Below are 23076 nucleotides of genomic sequence, written 5' to 3' on the forward strand. Positions count from 1 at the left end.
CCATTATGTTCCGCGGAAAGACCTTCTCTTTGCCCATATAGGGTCCTGTCCCTATATCGTGACATTCTGGGACCAGGTACTGACCTTCATCGGGGAAGTGACGAAGTGGCACATACCCAAAGACCCTATATTGCTCCTGTTCGGTTACTGGGACAAATGCCTCCAAAAGTGGTCTAGCACCCCTGCCTCGCCACATCGTCTGTGGATCCTGACCTGTTTACACGTGGCCAGAAGGACAATCCTAACTAATTGGATCTCCACGACTCCCCCCTTAGTTTCCCGGGTCAGATCAGAGCTTTCCACACTTCTTTCCATTGACCGCCTCAACAGGTTTTTTTCAGCCCCATCCTCAGGGAAATCATTTCTACAGAAATGGGACAATTACGTCAAGTACTCCTTCCCCAAATCCGACCCCTCTATGGATCAATATACATTTACGTTCCAGGACTCGCCCAAGAACTCTTCCCCACTCTTACATTCCCCATCAGTTTCCATGCTTTTTTTACCCTGGACCCCCCCTCCCCCCGCCCTGCCCTGCCCTTCCCCAGTTCAGGTTACCCATACTATGAGTGACCTAATTTGCATAATGTCTGTATTTAATTGTACCTTTTCTGTTGTTGATACTCACGTGTTATATTACAAAAAAAAAAAAAAAAAGGAAAAGCCAAAAGCCTTACAGCACCTAGTATTCCCAGGCGGTCTCCCATCCAGGTACTAACCAGGCCTGACCCTGATTAGCTACCGAAATCAGACAAGATAGGGCACGTTCAGGGTGATGTGGCCGTAGGCATTCACCCCTGCCACCCTCGACCCCTTTGAACTTTGCCATGGCAAGATGGCACCTCAGGAGAAACAAAAAGAAAGCCAACGAATAAAGAAAAAACCAAAAGCCTACAGCACCTGGTATTCCCAGGCGGTTTCCCATCCAGGTTCTAATCAGGCACGACCCTGCTTAGCTTCTGAGATCAGAGGAGATTGGGCGCATTCAGGGTTATGTGGCCATAGGCGATCACCACTGCCACCCTCGACCCCTTTGAACTTGGCCATGGCAAGATGGCACCTCAGGAGAAACAAAAAGAAAGCCAACGAATAAAGGAAAAGCCAAAAGCCTACAGCACCTGGTATTTCCAGGCAGTCTCCCATCCAGCTACTAACCAGGCCCGACCCTGCTTAGCTTCTGAGATCAGATGAGATCGGCGCTTTCAGGGTGATGTGGCCATAGGCGAACAAAAATGCCACCCTCGACCCCTTTGAACTTGGCCATGGCAAGATGGCACCTCAGGAGAAACAAAAAGAAAGCCAACGAATAAAGGAAAAGCCAAAAGCCTACAGCACCTGGTATTCCCAGGTGGTCTCCCATCCAGGTACTAACCAGGCCTGACTCTGCTTAGCTTCCGAGATTAGACAAGATCTGGTGCGTTCAGGGTGATGTGGCCGTAGGCGATCACCACTGCCACCCTCGACCCCTTTGAACTTGGCCATGGCAAGATGGCACCTGAAGTTATTCGTTTCTCTTTCTTTTTGTTTCTCCTGTGTGAATGCCTAATTTACCTCTAACCATCAAATACACTCTGTTCTTTGCTGTCAGTTAAACCCATGTGAGCTAATGTTTGGGGTCTATAAAGGCCGACACTTACTTCTGTCTACTGTGAATGCCTAATGTACCACCAGAATACTACATTCTTAGCTGTCAGGTAAACCCATTTGGGCTAATTTTTGGGGCCTATACAGGCCGAAACTTACTTCTGTACCCTGTGAATGCCTAATGTACCTCCAGCCACCAAATACTACGTTCTTAGTTGTCAGGTAAACTGATGTGGGCTAATTTTTGGGGCCTTTTATGGCCGACACTTACTTCTTTATCCTGTGAATGCCTAATGTACCTTCAGCCACAGAATACTACGTTCTTAGCTGTCAGGTAAACCCATTTGGGTTACTTTTTTGGGGCCTTTTATGCCCGAAACGTACTTCTTTATCCTGTAAATGCCTAATGTACCTTCAGCCACAGAATACTATATTCTTAGCTGTCAGGTAAACCCATGTGGGCTATTTTTTGGGGCCTTTTATGGCCGACACTTACTTCTGTATCCAGTGAATGCGTAATGTACCTTCAGCCAAAGAATACTACGTTCTTAGCTGTCAAATTTTAGTCAAAATGAATGTATTTTTGTCTTTTAGAGTTTTAAAAAGCCGGTTTTAGACAACATAGCTGCATTTTGCTCTCCAAAGGCCTGAAAATGTTTTTGGTCAAAATGACTCTATTTTGGTCTCCAAGTGTCTTAAAAGCCTTTTTTTAGTCAAAATAACTGCATTTGGTCACCAAAGGTCTGAAAAAAATTTTTAGTCAAAATGACTATTTTTGTCTTTTAGAGTCTTAAAAAGCCGGTTTTAGACAAGATTACTGTATTTTGTCTCCAATGGTCTGAAAATTTTTTTGGGTCAAAATGACTGTATTTTGGTCTCCAAGTGTCTAAAAAGCCTATTTTAGTCAAAATAACTGCATTTGGTCACCAAAGGTCTGAAAAACAATTTTAGTCAAAATGACTGTATTTTTGTCTTTTAGAGCCATAAAAAGCTGGGTTTAGACAAGATTTGTCTAAAATCGGCCATTTGGGCTCCAATGGCCTGAAAAAAATGTTTTGTCAAAATGACTCCCAAACGTCTGAAAAAAAATGTAGTCAAAATGACTACATTCATGTCTTGTAGAGCCTTAAAAAGCCAGTTTTAGGCAAGATTTTAGACATTTGGCTCCAATGGCCTGAAAAAATGTTTTTAGTCAAAATGACTTTATTTTGGTCTCCAAGTGTCTAAAAAGCCTTTTTTAGTCAGAATAACTGCATTTGGTCATCAAAGGTCTGAAATTTTTTTTTCTCAAAATTACTCTATTTTTGTCTTTTTGAGCCTTAAAAAGCCGGTTTTAGACAAGATTTTAGACATTTGGGCTCCTATGGCCTGAAAAAATGTTTTGGGTCAAAATGACTCTATTTTGGTCTCCAAGTGTCTAAAAAGCCTTTTTGTTAGTCAGAATAACGGCATTTGGTCACCAAAGGTCTGAAAAAACATATAGTCAAAATTACTGTATTTTTGTCTTTTAGAGCCTTAAAAAGCCTGTTTTTAGACAAGATAACTTTATTTGGGCTCCAATGGCCTGAAAAATTGTTTTTGGTCAAAATGACTCTATTTTGGTCTCCAAGTGTCTAAAAAGCCTTCTTTAGTCAAAATAACTGCATTTAGTCACCAAAGGTCTGACAACATTTTTTAGTCAAAATGACTGTAATTTTGTCTTTTAGAGTCTTTAAAAGCCGGTTTTAGACAAGATAACTGCATTTGGTCTCCAATGGTCTGAATTTTTTTTGTCAAAATGAATGTATTTAGTATTCTGTGGCTGAAGGTACATTAGGCATTCACAGGATACAGAAGTAAGTGTCGGCCTGTATCGGCCCCAAAAATTAGCCATGGGTTGAACTGACAGCTAAGAACGTAGTATTCTTTGACTGAAGGTGAGTGTCAGGTAAACCCATGTGGGCTAATTTCTGGGGCCTTTTATGGCTGACACTTACTTCTGTATCCTGTGAATGCCTAATGTACCTTCTGCCACAGAATACTACGTTCTTTGCTGTCAGTTAAACCCATGTGAGCTAATTTTTGGGGCCTATACAGGCCGACACTTACTTCTGTATCATGTGAATGCCTAATGTACCTCCAGCCATTAAATACTACGTTCTTTGCTGTCAGTTAAACCCATGTGAGCAAATTTTTGGGGCCTATACAGGCCGACACTTACTTCTGTATACTGTGTGAATGCCTAATGTACCTCCAGCCACCAAATACTACGTTCTTAGTTGTCAGGTAAACTGATGTGGGCTATTTTTTGGGGCCTTTTATGGCCGACACTTACTTCTTTATCCAGTGAATGCCTAATGTACCTTCAGACACAGAATACTACATTCTTAGCTGTCAGGTAAACCCATGTGGGCTAATTTTTGGGGCCTTTTACGGCCGACACTTACTTCTGTATCCCGTGAATGCCTAATGTACCTTCAGCCACAGAATACTACGTTCTTAGCTTTCTTTTTTTGTATTTATTGTTCTTTATTTCAATTTCAAGGAGAATTACAACACAAAGTATAATATATACCTCCAAGGCATAAACAAAAAGAGAACGAGAACCACAATACAAGCCCCCATCCTCTTCCCAGTACACAATGTTTTCACATTCAAAGAAATATCCATCATTTTCCAGGGTACCAATAGTGCCCGCAATAAGAAAGAGAAAAAAATTTGTTGACGAGGAAACAGTTTGTCCAGAGCGCAAGGCTCTTACCCAATCTTCCTTTTCACTCTTCCCTCTCCCTTCCTCTCCAAACATCACTGCTGCCCCCTTTAATCTACCTCTGTATTGTGTCTTCCGAGAAGACAGCTATGGAGTTCATCTTTCCGTCTCCTACACTATTCTTTTCTCCTTTCCACTCTTTTCCCCTCCCTCCCTACCCTCCCCCCTTCCCTCACTCATACTATCAGACAAACATCCACTCACAAAAAAAAAAACATTTTTTATAAATTTTTTCTCCTCCCCCCCTCCCCCTCTCCTCCCTCAACCAGGGCCTTCAAAACGCTGAACCTTTGTAGTCTAGTCCCCCAAGCTCATATTTTAGGGTGCTAAGTGGAGAAGTTGTTTCCCCTCATCCGAGGTCGTAAATAAGTTCCAGATACCCCATATCGCCTTATAGTGTTCGTATTTGTTTTGTGAGGAAAGTACTAGGTCCTCCATTTTATTTATATGCTCTAATTTTTGTGCCCATTCAGATACTGAGGGGGGATTTGTCCTCCTCCAGTATTGCGGTATGCATGCTCTTGCAGCATTCATCATATGAGGTAATATCGATCTTTCATATTTCTTCCTTGATAGCCCCGATATCTGCAAGAGGCAAAAGGCTGCATCTCCCTCAATTCTATAATCCGTTATTTTCTGAATTATACCCCCTACTTCCGACCAGTATTTCTTTATATCTGGGCAATTCCAGAAAATATGGTACAACGTACCCTCTCCCTCCCCACATCTCCAGCACCTATCAGATTCCTGGGGATACCACTTATGTAATTTATCTTGTGTATTATACCATCTGGTTAAGATCTTATAATTTGTTTCCTGAATTTTAGTGCACTTTGTTGACCCGAATGTTAACCTACATATTCTCTGTACCTGTGCTATTGTTATATCCCTATTTAAATCTGATTTCCACTTTTCCACCCAATTTAAATTTGGTTGTTCTATTGGGGTATTCATCATTTTTATATAGCATAGAGAGGACACGTCCACTACTCTCCCCCTTCTCACATAGCCTCTCAAAGTTTGTCAACGGTTTTACAAATTTCTCCGGCCTTGGGAGCGACTCCAAGAAATGTCGTACCTGGAGCGCCTCCCAAAGGGGGAGGCCAAATGGTCCATTCCTATCTGTTAAATTAGGGATCGAGGGCCAGCTCCTCTGATTCGCAAACGTTTTTACACTTACTTGTCCGGATTCTCTTAGTTTTTTGAAATACTGTCTATCCAGTCCTGGGCAGTGGCGTCACTAGGGTTGGTGTCACCCGGTGCGGTAACTCATGGTGTCACCCCAACCCCTTTTAATAATGTGTTTTGCATACACAAAGATTTAAATTTCGCGGATGAATTACCATCCACCAGTTGCCTAGCAACTTAATTCAAGTAGAGCTAAAAATATGCAAGGATTTTGTATTGTCATTAATAAAAATGGCACTGTGACACAGCAGATCGGTGTAGAATTGTCAGCAGCCATGGCTAGTGTACAGGCAGGATCTGGATGGCCCTTGTGCCCTCCTGGCAGGACCATGCTGATCACACATCACTGCCAATATAGCACTTTTATCCTTCATAGGATCAGAAATAGGAATTAGTACTGCTTTATAAAAATAGCTTTCGCTTTATTTGGCTAGAAGGTGATATTATTACCATTCCCATTTAAGTGGTGTCTTCCTACAATCCAGCATGCATTACTGGGGCTGATTTACTAAAAGTCTCATTTTACTGTGCTGCATTCATGCACCAATCAAGATTCAGGGAAAGAAAAATCACTGGTGTAGAAAATGAGCTTTAATAGTGATTTGTGTGTGAGCTCAGTGACAGCATGTGGGGTGCATCTCTGTCCCCCCCAGCCTTGTTCCCACCATAGCCTCTTCCAGCAGTAATCGGCTGGGACAAATAGATCATTAAAAGGTCAAAGTCACACACTCTGAGGTGAATGGACTATCTATATCCGTTCAATGCATTGACCTTTGTCTTTACTACCTGCTGTCTGTATTCATGTAGGATCATGGCAATTGAAGCTGAGATTACCCTGGTGTCAGTGAGGGGAGCTGATCGCTAATAACCCTTTCCCTGCCAGCACACCACACACACTCTAAGAAAAAAAGAGTCTCTTCTGCTCACATATAATCCCATACATGTCAATATACACACAGACACAAATCATGGAACTTGTATGGGGGGGATTCCCACAATAGAAAAATAAATCGCTGTAGATGTATAATCTAGTAAGAAAATCTAGCAAGAAATAACTAGCTAAATGTACTACAACATATAAGATATATATGGCTCAAACCTATCTTTTTTTTGCATGTACATATATGTTAGAGTGGATTCTAATCCATTTCCACTCTATCCAAAACAAAAAAAAAAACAAAAAAAAAACATTTAAATGTAAAAAAAAACAAAGGACGTCCAAAAAAATGAAAATGTTAATAACCAGTAAGAATTCAGATCAAATTAATATTGTACATACATGACTTTAGAAAGTGTAGATCGCTCTGTTTGTTACTGCACAGACTATATATATATATATATATATATATATATATATATAGTTAAAAATATATATATATATTATATATATATATTTTTTATTTATTTATATATATATATATATATATATATATATATATATATATATATATATATATATATACACACATACATATAACCGGATCTAGGGAAACGTTATTCATTTAGGCAAAAGTTTAATTGACCATATTGTACAAACTATACTATATATATATAATAACGGGAGCTACAGAGGTAGACAGGAGTTACTTCCTGTCCCTGCAATATTTATTGGTCCTGGTTTATATTTATTGGGATTCAGAGGGTCAATATTTTTGGCTAAATAAAATAACTCCAGTTTTATCCATATAAAATATGTACTTTTTCGCTTTGTTTAGCAAAGCTGCTCTGAATTCAAGGAATCAGGTGCAGAAGAATTTTCTATATTTTATTTCTCTGCACATGGATGGTTAGCTATTCACTATAAACTCAAGCTTTTCAGGGTAAAATGTACATTCTCCTTTAGTAAATCGCTCCAATACAGGCTCAGCTCCAGTATAAGCGATAGTTTATAACACAGGCTATTTCTAATTAAAAAAGAACATCTACGAGATGGTGCCTGAACTGAGTTTCAGAAGCCTAAATTGTCCAATGGATTTCTTCCTAGGGAGACCCATTTAGGTTATTAGTAGGAAAGCAAAGTATTTGTCATCTTTAAGGCCACACAGGTCACCCAGACAGTGTCCCCGCAGTAGATCGCTCACACCAGGTACAGCGATTATCTGTACTTATTTTGCACTAAGTTCAACATCACCCGGCCTGGCCGCCCGCACATGACTACTCACCTGTCTCATCTCCCTAGCGTTGACGTCACCGCGACTGGCTCCGCCCCCGCCCGCTCTGCCTGAACGTGAGGGCAGGGAGTAAGGGAGGGGAGGCTCAGGGCGCGCGGCCCGGCCCCGAGAGAGGCGGAGCAAAGAAGCACTGGCTGGCAGCACACACTGACTCACTGACACAGTACTATGCGGCGGCGGCGCAGCGGCGATGCGATGCCGGCCCGGCGGCCCGCACAGTTAGATAAGGAAGAGACAAGAGAGGCAGAGCGGTGTCACCCTCCACCCGGCGGACACCCTGGTGCGGCCCGCCCCCCCCGCACCCCGCTCGTGACGCCTCTGGTCCTGGGGTAAAGTTTGGGTTCCCCAATATAGGATATAGAGGGGAATCTATTGTTGTTAACTTTTGCCTCAGGGATTGCTGATTACCTATCTTTATAGTATTTCCTATCAACGGGTGTGTTTTTAATATCTTAGGGAGACTCTGATAGCACCATAACGCTCTCTTTAAGGACACTGCAGTCTGTGCCTGTTCTATTTGAACCCAAATTTACATTTCCGAATGGTGCCACCAATCTATTATTCTATTTAGCTGTGTGGCATGATAGTATCTACGTAGATCTGGGATCGCAAGTCCTCCCATATGCTTAGGCAAAGTTAAGTTATTACGAGCTATGCGTGGCTTCTTCTTGGCCCAGATATATCTAGTAAACATTCCATGTATGGTTTTAAAGAAGCTATTCGATATTTTGATAGGCAGAGCTTGCATCAAATATAAATATTTTGGTAAGATGTTCATTTTTATTAGGTTCCCCCTCCCAAACCAAGACTGGAGTCCCCCCTCCCATTGGTCAAGAAGTCTCCTTGTCTCCTTGACCAGAGGGAGCAAATTCAGGTCGACTAACCTTGGCAGGTCTGCTGATATATATGTCCCTAAATATTTCACTGCCTCTTTCACCCAGATAAAGCCAAAGTTACTTTTTAGTCTCTTCATTTTTACTTCCGAGACCCCTATTCCCAGCGCTTCCGATTTCCCATAATTTATTTTGAGATTCGACATGTCCCCATACTGTTTAAATTCCTTTAGGAGCACCGGTAGTGAGATGTCTGGCTCTGTCAAGGTAAATAACAGATCATCCGTATAGGCTGCGATTTTATATTGCTCTTTGCCCTGGGAAACTCCTCTTATATCCGGATTCATGCTTATTTTACATAAGAAAGGTTCCAGTACTAGAGCGAAGAGCAATGGGGAAAGTGGACATCCTTGTCTTGTGCCGTTCTTTATATAAAAAGGTTCTGAGAGTACCCCATTAGCCTTCACCCTCGCTGTCGGATTTGAATAGACTTTGGTGATTCTTTCCCTCATTACTTCTCCTACTCCTATATATCTGAGCACTGACTGCATAAAGGCCCACTCAACTCTATCGAAAGCCTTTTCTGCGTCGGTGCTCAGTATAACACAGGGGGTCCTTGCTTTATTAACTATGTGGATTAAATTGAGGACTCTCGTAGTATTGTCTTTCGCTTCTCTTGCCATCATGAATCCTACTTGATCTAAATGAATTACCCTCGAAAGGATCCTCGACATTCTAGTAGCTAATATTTTCGTGAAGATTTTTAAATCTGTATTTAACAGGGAGATAGGCCTATAACTTCCTCAATTTGCTGGGTCCTTACCCTCCTTTAGAATCAGCGTCAAGTAGGCTCCCCTCTGGACCTTTCTCATTAAATAGTCTTTCCATGTATGGTCCCAAAATTGGGGACAATACATGGAAGTACTGTGGTGTTAATCCATCCGGTCCTGGTGCTTTGCCTATCTTCATGTTTCTTATAGTCTGTTGTATTTCCTCTAACGAGATTTGTTTTTCCAGATCCTCTCGTTCTTCTTCCGATAGTTTAGGGAGACCTGTTTGTATCAAATACTCATCTATCTCTTTCTGTGTTTTCCCTGTCTCCGGTAAATTATACAACAGAGAATAAAAATTCCTAAACTCATCAGAAATTTGTTTCGGTATCACCTTCTGATGTTACAATCTGTGGGATATAAGATCTTAATTTTTGGTTCTGAATAGATCTTGCTAAGGTCTTTCCACATTTGTTTCCTGATTCATAGGATACCTTTCTCGATATTTGTATTGCAGCCTTAGCTCTATATTGGAGTAGATCTGATATTTGTTTTCTTACGATAACTAGTTCCTCTAGTGTCTTATTTACCTTTTTTTGTTTATGCTCTATTTCTAATATTTTAAGTTTCTCTAATAATGTTGTTAATTGTTTATTTCTTTCTTTCTTTATTCTTGCTCCATGCTTAACTACTTGCCGCCCGCCCGCCGTCAATTGACGGCGGAGCGGTGCGACCATTATCCTGGGAAGACGTCATATGACGTGATCCCAGGAATGCAGGGCAGGCGCGCGATCGCGTGCGCGCCGCCCTGCACTGCCGGTGTCGGGGTGTCCCCGGGACACCCCCCGTCACCGGCAGGGGGGAAACAGCCAATGGGCGTGGCTGTTTCCCACGTGATCGGCTGTGTTCCAATGACACAGCCGATCACAATGGAGGCGCCCGGGAGATGACCGCGCATGCGCGATCGGGAGCACGCAGCGCGGTCATGTCGGTGGCGCTGTGTTCCGTAGGAACACAGCTGTCACCGGCAGTAGTAAACAGTCACTGACAGTGACTGTTTACTATGTGATCGGCTGTGAATCCATTCACAGCCGATCACAAAATGTAAACAAAGAGCAGTAACTCACTGTTACTAGCTCTTCTCCCCTCATACAGTTTCCAGTATGAGGGGAGCAGAGCTAGAAACAGTGAGTTACTGCTCTGTGTACCTGTAAAAGTAAAATCACAGTAAAATCACACTAATAAAGGTCCCCACACAGTCCTCAGCGCCCCCCCCCCCAATGTCACCTGTCACCCAACAGTCACCTCATCAGTGCCCAGAAATTGACACCCATAATGTTCACATGTGAGCGCAGCGATCGCGGGCAGAATCACCGCGATTCTGCCCGCGATCCGGAAATCATTGCAAATTGCGGGACGCCTGTGCGTTGCCCGTTTTTTGCAATAGCACCCCAAACGCTGTGCGATGTTGCCGCCATTTCCGCCTGCCGAATCGCGGTAACATCGCACAAACATCGAATGACGCCCAAATAAGGTACAAGAGCTTATTTGGGGCGTCATGCGTTGTTTGCGTGATGTTACCTCGATTTGGCAGGCGGAAATCGCAGCAACATCGCACAGCGTTTGGGGTGCTATTGCAAATCACGGGCAATGCACAGGCGTCCCGCGATTTGCAATGATTCCTGGATCGCGGGCGGAATCGCGGTGATTCTGCCCGCGATCGCTATGCTCACATGTGAACGTAGCCTAAAGTTCACCGGTCACCAGAGACTGCCATCAGTACCGCCATGCACCATCGCCCATCACCTGTCACCCATCAGTGACCATCGCCCGTCACCTGTCACCCCATCAATCACCGTCACCTGTCACCCCATCAGTCATCGTCATCTGTCACCCCATCAATCATCGTCACCTGTCACCTCATCAATTATCGTCACCTGTCACCCCAACAGTCATCGTCACCTGTCACCCCATCAATCATCGTCACTTGTCACCCCGTCAGTGATTGTCATCTGTCACCCCATCAATCATCGTCACCTGTCACCTCATCAATCATCGTCACCTGTTTGCCATATACATGCAATCACTTACTGATCGCCTAATGACTATATGCGTCGGCCATTAAAAGCTAAATACTGGGGTTATGGCAGCAGATAGCCCCCATAACCACGGTATTTTTTGAAACGGCGGGCGGTCGGCTTTCAGATAAGGGTGGTCCCAGTGGCAGATTCGCAGCGGAATTACCCTTACGGTGCAGGGGAAGAGGTGCCCCCCCTCCTGCCGCGTCCCAGACGTTTTCCCAGCTTACTGGACCCGCCGGCAGCGGGTAAAACTATCCGGTCCCGGATCCTCAGAGACAGGAAGTCGAGTGAGGGCAAGATGGCCCTCACTCGACTCTATGGTCTTGGAGGACCGAAGCTACGTCAAAAGACATTGCCTAGCAACCGGTTTAAAGGGCCACTTTTTTTTTTCTTTTTTTTTTTCCTCTTTCAACAATTTTTTTTTTCTTTTTTAGTGCAGTTGTGAGGTGTGAGGTCTTTTTGACCCCAGATCTCACAATAAAGAGGACCTGTCATGGCTATTTCTATTACAAGGGATGTTTACATTCCTTGTAATAGGAATAAAAATGATCAAAACATTTTTTTTTTAAACTGTGTAAAAATAAAAAAATAATAAATAAAATAAATAGGAAAAAAAAGAAATTAAAGCGCCCTGTCCCCGTTAGCTCGCGGGCAGAAGCAAACGCATACGCAAGTCCCGCCCACATATGTAAACGGTGTTCAAACCATACATGTGAGGTATCGCCGCGATCGTTAGAGCGAGAGCAATAATTTGAGCCCTAGACCTCCTCTGTAACTCTAAGCTAGTAACCTGCAGAATTTTTTAAAATGTTGCCTATGGGGATTTTTATCGCGGTAACATCGCGCAAACATCGCATGACGCCCAAAAAAGGTACAAGAGCTTCTTTGGGGCGTCATGCATTGTTTGCGTGATGTTACCTCTATTCGGCAGGCGGAAATCGCAGCAACATCGCACAGTGTTTGGGGTGCTATTGCAAATCACGGGCAACGCACAGGCGTCCCACGATTTGCAATGATTTCTGGATCGCGGGCGGAATCGCGGTGATTCTGCCCGCGATCGCTATGCTCACATGTGAACGTAGCCTAAAGTTCACCGGTCACCAGAGACTGCCATCAGTACCGCCGTGCACCATCGCCCATCACCTGTCACCCATCAGTGACCATCGCCGGTCACCTGTCACCCCATCAATCACCGTCACCTGTTACCCCATCAGTCATCATCATCATCTGTCACCCTATCAATCATCGTCACTTGTCACCCCATCAGTGATCGTCACCTGTCACCCCATCAATCATCGTCACTTGTCACCCCGTCAGTGATTGTCATCTGTCACCCCATCAATCATCGTCACCTGTCACCTCATCAATCATCGTTACCTGTCACCTCATCAATTATCGTCACCTGTCACCCCAACAGTCATCGTCACCTGTAACCCCATCAGTCATCGTCACCTGTCACCCCATCAGTCATCGTCACCTGTCACCCCATCAGTCATTGTCACCTGTCACCCCATCAGTCATCGTCACCTGTTTGCCATATACATGCAATCACTTACTGACCGCCTAATGACTATATGCGTCGGCCATTAAAAGCTAAATACTGGGGTTATGGCAGCAGATAGCCCCCATAACCCCGGTATTTTTTGAAACGGCGGGCGGTCGGCTTTCAGATAAGGGTGGTCCCAGTGGCGGATTCGCAGCGGAATTACCCTTACGGTGCAGGGGAAGAGGTGCCCCCCCTCCTGCCGCGTCCCAGACGTTTTCCCAGCTTACCGGACCCGCCGGCAGCGGGTAAAACTATCCGGTCCCGGATCCTCAGAGACAGGAAGTCGAGTGAGGGCAAGATGGCCCTCACTCGACTCTATGGTCTTGGAGGACCGAAGCTACGTCAAAATACATTGCCTAGCAACCGGTTTAAAGGGCCACTTTTTTTTTTCTTTTTTTTTTTCCTCTTTCAACAATTTTTTTTTTCTTTTTTAGTGCAGTTGTGAGGTGTGAGGTCTTTTTGACCCCAGACCTCACAATAAAGAGGACCTGTCATGCCTATTTCTATTACAAGGGATGTTTACATTCCTTGTAATAGGAATAAAAATGATCAAAACATTTTTTTTTTAAACTGTATAAAAATAAAAAAATAATAAATAAAATAAATAGGAAAAAAAAGAAATTAAAGCGGTCTGTCCCCGCAGAAGCAAAGGCATACGCAAGTCCCGCCCACATATGTAAACGGTATTCAAACCATACATGTGAGGTATCGCCGCGATCGTTAGAGTGAGAGCAATAATTTGAGCCCTAGACCTCCTCTGTAACTCTAAGCTAGTAACCTGCAGAAATTTTCAAAATGTTGCCTATGGGGATTTTTAAGTACCAATGTTTGGCGCCATTCTGTGAGAATGCGCAATTTTGAAGCATGACATGTTGGGTATCTAATTACTTGGCGTAACATTATCTTTCACATTATGGAAAAAAATTGGGCTAAATTTACTGTTTTCTTATTTTTTAGTTCAAAAAAGTGAATTTTTTTAAAAAAAATCGCATTTGGAAGACTGCTGCGCAAATATGGTGTGATAAAAAATATTGCAACGATCTCCATTTTATTCTCTAGGGTCTTTGCTAAAAAAAATATATAATGTTTGGGGGTTCCAAGTAGTTTTCTAGCAAAAAAAATGATTTTAGCTTGTAAACACCAAGTGTCAAAAATAGGCCCAGTCTTAAAGTGGATAAATGGACAACTTTGTGAAAAGGGCTACTTGGATGTTAGGCCTATGTTTGTGGCCAGGCTGTGAAAAAGTGTTACACATGTGGTATCGCCATACTCAGGAGGAATAGCAGAATGTATTTTGGGGTGCAATTTTTGCTATGGACATGCTATGTGTTAGAAATATTGCATAAATGGACAGCTTTGTGTAAAAAAACGTGTTTTCATTTTCTTTCCACATTTTCCAAAAACTTGTGGAAAAAAATGACATTCAAAAGACTCATTATGCCTCAAAAATTATACGTTGGGCTGTTTGCTTTCCAAAATGGGGTCATTTTATGGGGGTTTCCATTGTCCTGGTGCTCCAGGGCCTTCAAAAGTGCGATAGGTTGTCAGGAAATGATATGTGTAATTTGTGCTCCTAGAATGCCGGACGGTACTACTTGGATGTTAGGCCTCTGTATGTGGCCAGGCTGTGAAAAAGTCTCACACATGTGGTATCGCCATACTCAGGAGGAGTAGTAGAATGTGTTTTGGGGTGTAGTTGCAAGTATACATGTGCTGTGTGAGAGAAATAACCTGTTAATAAGGCAATTTGTAAAAAAAAAAAACTCATTTTGCAAAGCATTGTGGGAAAAAATTACAACTTCAAAAAACTCACCATGCCCCTTATTAAATACCTTGGAATGTCTACTTTCCAAAAAGGGGTCATTTGGGGGGTATTTGTACTTTCCTGACTTTTTATTGTCTCAAGAAATGAGATAGGCCTTCAGTACATCAGGTGTGATCAAGTGTGATCAATTTTCAATGATTCGCACCATAGCTTGTGGACTCTATAACTTTCACATAGACCAAATAATATACACTTATTTGGGTTTTTTTTTTACCAAAGATAAGTAGCAGTATAAATTTTGGCCAAAATTTGTGAAGAAAAATGACTAATTTGCAAAATTTTATGACATAAACAAAGAAACATTTGTTTTTTCACGATATTTTCAGTCTTTTTTTATTTATAGCACAAAAAAAAAAACCCCAGTATTTATCAAATAGCATCAAAAGAAAGCTCTATTTGTGTAAAAAAAGGACACAATTTTTGTATGGGTACAGTGTTGCATGACTGAGTAATTCTCAGTCAAAGTGTGAGAGCGCTGAAAGCTGAAAATCGGTCTGGGCAGGAAGGGGGTGAAAGTGCACTGTAGGCAAGTGGTTAATCAGAACTCCTCTTATCACTGATTTATGGGCTTCCCACAATATTCCTATAGAGCATCCTGGCTGATCGTTAACATTGAAATAGTCCCTAAGCTCCTTCTGTACCTCCACCCTCACCTCTTCTATCTGAAAAAGACTCTTGTTTAATTTCCAAGATCTCTGTTTTATTGAATTAATTGTTGTGACACTATAAATCATTGAGATCATTGCGTGATCTGACCATATTATGTTGTCTATATCAGTGCATTTAACCGCTTGGAGATGAGTGTGGGGGACCAGAAAGAAATCTATTCTCGAATAACTCCCATGTGAACTTGAATAAAATGTAAATTCCCTTTCCGTCGGGTGTTGAATACGCCATACATCTATCATTTGTTCCTTGTATAGAGTCCTCAGCATCCGTCTGCAAGCCATTGCAGAAATGGTCGATTTAGACCTAGAGGTATCGACCGTTGGAGACAGAGGCATATTAAAATCGCCTCCTAGCAATAATTGCCCTTGTGTAAATTTTCTAAGCGTGTTTAGTGTTTTAGCTACAAACCTATCCTGATGTTTATTAGGAGCGTATAAAGTGGCCAAGGTTAACTGGGTTTCCCCTATATTTCCCTTTAAGAACAAGAATCTGCCAATATCATCGCTTAACTTCTTCTCCAACAGCCATGGAGTTTTCCTATCTATTAGTATCGATACCCCTCGAGAGTTTGTTTGCATATTAGTCGCGTGGTGTGTATATAAAAATTTCTATATCAACCCCCCCCTCTTATTTGTGCTGTGAGTAAAATATCACCCAGTTTTCTAAAAAAAAAAAAAAAAACAAAAGGAAAGAAAAAAAAATAATATTTTCCAAGGATCAACCCCCCCCCCCCATGTTTGTGCTGTGAGTAAAATATCACCCAGTTTTCTAAAAAAAAAAAAAAAAATCCAATTAATTCTAAGTCAACCATCGACCCCCCCTCTTATTTGTGCTATGAGTGAAATACCACCCAATTTATCCAAACAAAAAAAAATTCCCCTTTTTTCTCCCCCCCCTTCCCTCCTCCCTAAGAGACACGTTTATTGGTGAGGGATTTTCCTACCGAGGGATGCTTCGGCCTTCCCAGCTCAGTGCGAATCCCATGAATTTTATTCTTTCCCATTATTAAACCAGTTCACTAAAGGGGAAGAGGTGGTAAAAAAATTGCAAAAAGCGTATTTTGGTTTTGGTTTGGTTTGCGCAAAAGTTATCGCGTTTACTAACAAAGGGAAAGATTTTTGTCATTTTTGTTGTTTTTTTTAAATGCGTAATGGCGGCGATCTGCGATTTTTTTTGTGGTACTGCAAAATTGCGGTGGACAGATCGGACCCTTGACTGACATTTTTGACACTTTTGGGGTTACCAGTGACATTTCTACAGTAATCAGTGCTATACATATGCACTGTTACTGTAAAATTACACTGGCAGTGAAGGGGTTAACTTTTTTTGAGAGGGAGGGGCTGTGTGTGTCCCTAGGGGCGTGATTCTAACTGTGATTGGCTGTGGCTTGAGCTGTAGGAACAGTGATCAACGGTTCTACATAGTAGAACCGTATGATTACTGTTTCTACACAGGGGAGAATGACAGGTGGCTTGTTTACATCAGCCTCCTGACTTTCTCCCTCTGCAGCGACGATCGCCGAGTGACCGGTGGACATCGGGTCCGCCGGTCACACGCGCGGGGGGGTCCGTGACCACGCGGGAGCGCGCCTCCAAGGGCGCGCGCTTGCTCCCTAGACCCTCACAGACTAGTGACGTAGATCAACGTCACTTTGCCTGTGAGGGGCTGACTGCCGACGTAAATAGTCGTGCGGCAGTCGGCAAGTGGTTAAGGCTCTAAAAGACAAAAATACAGTCACTTTGACTAAATTTTCTTTAGACCTTTGGTGACAAAATTCAGTTATTTTAACTAAAAAAGGCTTTTTAGACACTTGGAGACCAAAATTGAGTCATTTTGACCAAAAAAAATGTTTCAGGCCATTGGAGCCCAAATGGCCGGTTTTAGACAACTCTTGTCTAAAACCGGCTTTTTAAGGCTCCAAAAGACAAAAATACAGTCATTTTGACTAAAAAAAATTTCAGACCTTTGGTGGCCAAATGCACTTATTTTGACTAAAAAAAGGCTTTTTAGACACTTGGAGACCAAAATAGAGTCATTTTGACCAAAAAATTTTTCAGGCCATTGGAAAGCAAAATGCAGTTATCTTGTCTAAAACCGGCTTTTTAAGACTCTAAAATACAAAAATAAAGCCCTTTTGACTAAAAGTTTTTTTTTTCATTCACAGAATACAGAAGTAAGTGTCGGCCGTAAAATGAAATGCAGGTGAGGAGAAAGACCAGCGCTATGGATACATTCTCAGAGACTTTATTGCATAAAAATAGGTTGCAGCCACCAACCAACCCCTAAAACATTAGGGGTCAAGTATCATATGGGGGGAAGGTAGTTGGAAACGGTGCTACCTTTTATATATATAGTAAAACCAACAGTGTATCCAGACCGTGGGGTAACTTTTAAGATATGTGCAAAATAAAGTGCCAGTGCAAAGAATATGTGTCGGCCGTAAAAGGCCCCAAAAATTAGCCCACATGGGTTTACCTAACAGCTAAGAACGTAGTATTTGGTGGCTGTATAGGGCCCAAAAATTAGCCCACATGGGTTTAATTGATAGTTAAGAATGTAGTATTCTGTGGCTGAAGGTACATTAGGCATTCACGGGATACAGAAGTAAGTGTCGGCCGTAAAAGGCCCCAAAAATTAGCCCACATCAGTTTACCTGACAATAAGAACGTAGTATTTGGTGGCTGGAGGTACATTAGGCATTCACACAGTATACAGAAGTAAGTGTCGGCATGTATAGGCCCCAAAAATTAGCCCACATGGGTTTACCTAACAGCTAAGAACGTAGTATTTGGTGGCTGTATAGGGCCCAAAAATTAGCCCACATGGGTTTAATTGATAGTTAAGAATGTAGTATTCTGTGGCTGAAGGTACATTAGGCATTCACGGGATACAGAAGTAAGTGTCGGCCGTAAAAGGCCCCAAAAATTAGCCCACATCAGTTTACCTGACAATAAGAACGTAGTATTTGGTGGCTGGAGGTACATTAGGCATTCACACAGTATACAGAAGTAAGTGTCGGCATGTATAGGCCCCAAAAATTAGCTCACATGTGTTTACCTGACAGTTAAGAATGTAGTATTTGGTGGCTGAAGGTACATTAGGCATTCACAGGATACAGAAGTATCTGTCGGCCTGTATAGTCCCCAAAATTAGCCAACATGGGTTTTACTGACAGCTAAGAACGTAGTATTCTGTGGCTGAAGGTACATTAGGCATTCACACAGTATACAGAAGTAAGTGTCAGAATGTATAGGCCCCAAAAATTAGCTCACATGGGTTTACCTGACAGCTAAATATGTAGTATTTGGAGGCTGAAGGTACATTAGGCATTAACAGGATACAGACGTAAGTGTCGGCCTGTATAGTCCCCAAAAACTAGCCCACATGGGTTTAACTGACAGCTAAGATCGTAGTATTCTGTGGCTGAAGGTACATTAGGCATTCACAGGATACAGAAGTAAGTGTCAGCCTGTATAGGCCCCAAAAATTAGCTCACATGGGTTTAACTGACAGCAAAGAACGTACTGTATTTGATGGCTGGAGGTACATTAGGCATTCACAGTATACAGAAGTGTCGGCCTGTATAGGCCCCAAAAATTAGCTCACATGGGTTTAACTGACAGCAAAGAACCTAGTGTATTTGATGGCTGGAGGTACATTAGGCATTTCCAGTATACAGAAGTAAGTGTCGGCCTGTATAGGCCCCAAAAATTAGCTCACATGGGTTTAACTGACAGCAGAGAACATAGTATTTGATGGCTGGAGGTATCTGGTTCTAGCTAAGATACTGGCCACTAGGCTGTCCTCTGTTGTCCAGGGGGTTGTCCATAGGGATCAATCGGGGTTTATCCTGACCAGATCGACGGCACTTAATCTCCGCCGACTATTTCTGAACCTTCAGATCCCAGTAGACAACCCTGGGAACCGGGCAGTCTTTTTGCTAGATGCCGCTTAGGCATTCGATAGTGTTGAATGGGTGTACCTATGGGAAGTTGTCAAACGCTTTGGTGTGGGAGAGAACTTTCTGAACTGGGTGCGGGTACTGTACGCTGCCCCCACGGCCAGACTGAGGGTGAAAGGGGAGCTTTCTGGACCCTTCTGTTTGCACAGGGGGACTAGACAGGGCTGCCCACTATCTCCATTGCTGTTTGCCATGGCACTGGAGACCTTAGCGGCGCGGATTCGGTCCTCCCCCTGACATAGTGGGGTTCAGAAGGGGCTCCCATGCAGACGTTATCTCACTCTATGCGGATGACACACTGCTCTACCTAGGTGATACAGGGGAATCCTTGCGGGCGCTAATGTCCCTTATTGACTATTTTGGGTCCCTGTCGGGATTTTCCATAAATTGGGATAAATCAGTTTTAATGCCCCTTGATCCCATAACTCAGCCTCTTCCGGACTGTGCATCCACAGTGCGAGTGGTTGACTGCTTCAAATATTTGGGGATCCAGGTGTCTCCTGATCCTACCCAGTATATCACACTGAACCTCGTACCTCTGCTGCAAAGTTCCCTTGTCGGTGGATGGGCGAGTCTTGCACAACTCCCCAATCTGGATACCCAGGAAATGGTTCTATAGGATTGACTCCCAGTTCCGAGAACTGATCTGATGCAAAAAAGTGGCTAGGATTAAATTGGCTACCCTTCAGATGGGCAAGGATAGTGGTGGCTTGGCAGTCCCCAACCCCAGAGTATATTTTCTAGCCTTCCAGGTTCAGCATATGGGGGGCTGGGGTCTTTTGGATCCATTCGATCCTATTGGGTCCTTATTGGTCCCTACTGACTCGCCTCACCCTGTCCTTGTACACCTTGAAGCGGGGTTCTCCAATATGGGGACTCGGTTACCCACACTCGCCTTGATTCGCATGGTGTGGCGCTGTGTCAAGGGGATGTTGCAGATCACGGGTTACCTTCCTCAGACTCCGATTTGGCATAATCGCAACTTTTCGGAACTGTTTCGTCTAGAGGGCGCGGAGATGTGGGAGGCCCATGGTGTATATTTTATAGCACAATTGTTCAGAGCTGGGGTACTGAAATATATTCAAGACTTACAGAGGGAGTTTGATGTTCCTAGGCACTGTTTCTTTCGCTACCTACAATTGAGACACGCGATGATGGCCCAGGCAGGCTTGGCTTTGTAAGAATATTTAATAATAAATATCTTGCGCTCGTACTTATGTCAGAATATTTATACTGCTCTGAATATAGCAGTGTATTTATTTATGGTTAATAAGCAAAGATCTGTGAAAAAGGAGAGTCTTCACCTATTGCCATAAATCAATGTCGTGAATTCTTTTTAATTGATTAATTTCTTTTTAAAAGCATATACCAATCTTAGTGAGTACAGTCTACAGTATGGAATATATATAAAAATATTTATTCTCAAGACATGCAAACACAATATATGATCAAACAAGAAGTGACACAAAAATAACTCTACATAAAAATACTAACTTCAAATAATCAATGCAATGTGATGTTTAGCTCAATAATGAAAGTGAAACTAAAACAAAGTGAAAGTAAAATCAAAACAAAATGAAAGCAAGATTACCATTTCTTCCCAGGTATAGCATAAGCCATAAATTAATATTCTATATAAACAGACTACAATGGTCTGCGCAATGCATAGCCCAAAAGTCATTCCACTGCAGATGAAATGAGAATAAGCCATGCAAAACGGAAGACTTAAAATTGCAAATAATGCACTGAATCTGATATTAATAAAAATGTATAAAGACAAAAATCAGCCTTTTAGAGAAAAATATACCATGGCTTATACGGCTGGGATTGTAATCTCATTACCCTTAAATATGCAATATAAAACATATAAGGAAAGAATAAACAATTGTTGAATAAAATCAAATAACATAGCAAGGCATAATTACCACACTTAAGATAGCCGCTAGCTTCAAATCATTACCAGAGTCCTAAGATGGATGCCTTTCTTAAGATGGTGGATTCCCTTCAAGTTTCAGATGAATGATGGACCAGGGAGTATGTCTGGATGAGTCTTTCGAAAAATGTAATAGCGTGTGTGGTGTAAGTGTGAGGTGTGTTGTCAGTAGTGTAATGTGATGTGTCCTCTCTCATCTGGGTTGGTCTTTTATATGGTAAGAACAAAGAGCTATAAAAATTACCATAAGTAAAACCCAGAGGGATGAAACATTATCCCAATTGGTTGGGATATTCTATACCTAAACTAGTGAGGTCAGAGACACACCCCTTTTGATAATTAACCCCATACTTGGATAATAAAGTTAAATGATGATTTCTCTATATGCAAGATTAATCATATAACACATATAAAACTTTGTCTAGACTCCCAGCACATACATAAATGTCCACCTGTATCTCCATAATTCACCTGGGCAAGTAATGCCATTCCAATAATTATATTATTTAACACAATATCATATTTTTATATGGAAATCTGAAATTATCTCAAGACTGCACCTGGTATTTTGTCTCCAGAGGGCAGTGTTGTACCGTTCATTAGATTTTGTATTCAACTTAATTACCACCATGTCCTTATCTGATGACCTCTCTGACCTCTGGCTAGTGAATAGCCATTACTTCTTTGAATTGTGACATAGGGCTGTCAGACATAGTCTAGGTTTGGGAATATTTACGACACAAACTTCTCTGAAATGAGGTAATTAGTGGCGAGATACATCTGTCCTACACTTAAAACATAATGTATTCTAAGAAAGATTACTATTGTAAGAATATAAACCCAAAATGTGATATAACATTCCTAAATATATATGTATATGCCTTACATAATATAATGACATAATTATGGCTAATATCTTCTCACATATGATAATGTATCTATAAAAACTTATATGGTTCATCTTTAAATGTCTGCTAGAATATACTGGGGTATTGTTCATTGTTATATACTTATAGACAAACTGAGATATCCCCCCTTAACATAGCGTCAGACTGACTAAGTTTTATCTGATCGAGATGTCAAAAGAAATCTTATTTATGACAAAAGAAAATAGAAATGTCTGCTGAAAGTATAGGACCCTATTGTTGAAATTCTATGCTCTCTTGTAAGCTTGTACGAGACATTTTGTTTAACAAATATATATGAACTTTGTTTGACCTTAGAAACAACGTGGAAGCCTTTCAGAATCTCTTATGCATTATATGAATACATGGCTTTTAAAATCACTTTTCTTTTTACCTATTATTATTTTAATCAACCCCCAATAACCCCGACATATCCCCCCCCTTTCTTCCAGGTAGACAAGTGAGCAACTTAGGCCTATCTGGAAAGAAAGCTTTTTAAGGAGTAGTAAAAGGGAAAAAAAAATGTCTTGTTCTCTTTTTTTTTTAAGAGAATAGTTCATATTGGGAATTGTTCATAACTTTTAAGTAAAGCGATAAAAAAAAATTGAGAAAAAAAAATCAGTTCAAAATGTCAGTTCGTAGCGACTTTGCTAGTGTTAGCTATGTCACAAACTGTTCCTTATTAGTCTCTTTGAATTCTGATCTCCTGGTAAAGAAACTCAAATGTTCCTTGAAATCTGCATCTCCAGCTTGTAGAGTCTTGATGGAGACAGAAATTAACTGCCGCAATGGCATTAGCAACTACCATTCAAAGCGCAGTAAAACGATGTTGGCAATCAGGAATCCGAGAAATCTGTTTGG

Source organism: Pelophylax lessonae (assembly GCF_965119305.1).
Source record: "Pelophylax lessonae genome assembly, chromosome: 6".
Taxonomy (NCBI): domain Eukaryota; kingdom Metazoa; phylum Chordata; class Amphibia; order Anura; family Ranidae; genus Pelophylax; species Pelophylax lessonae.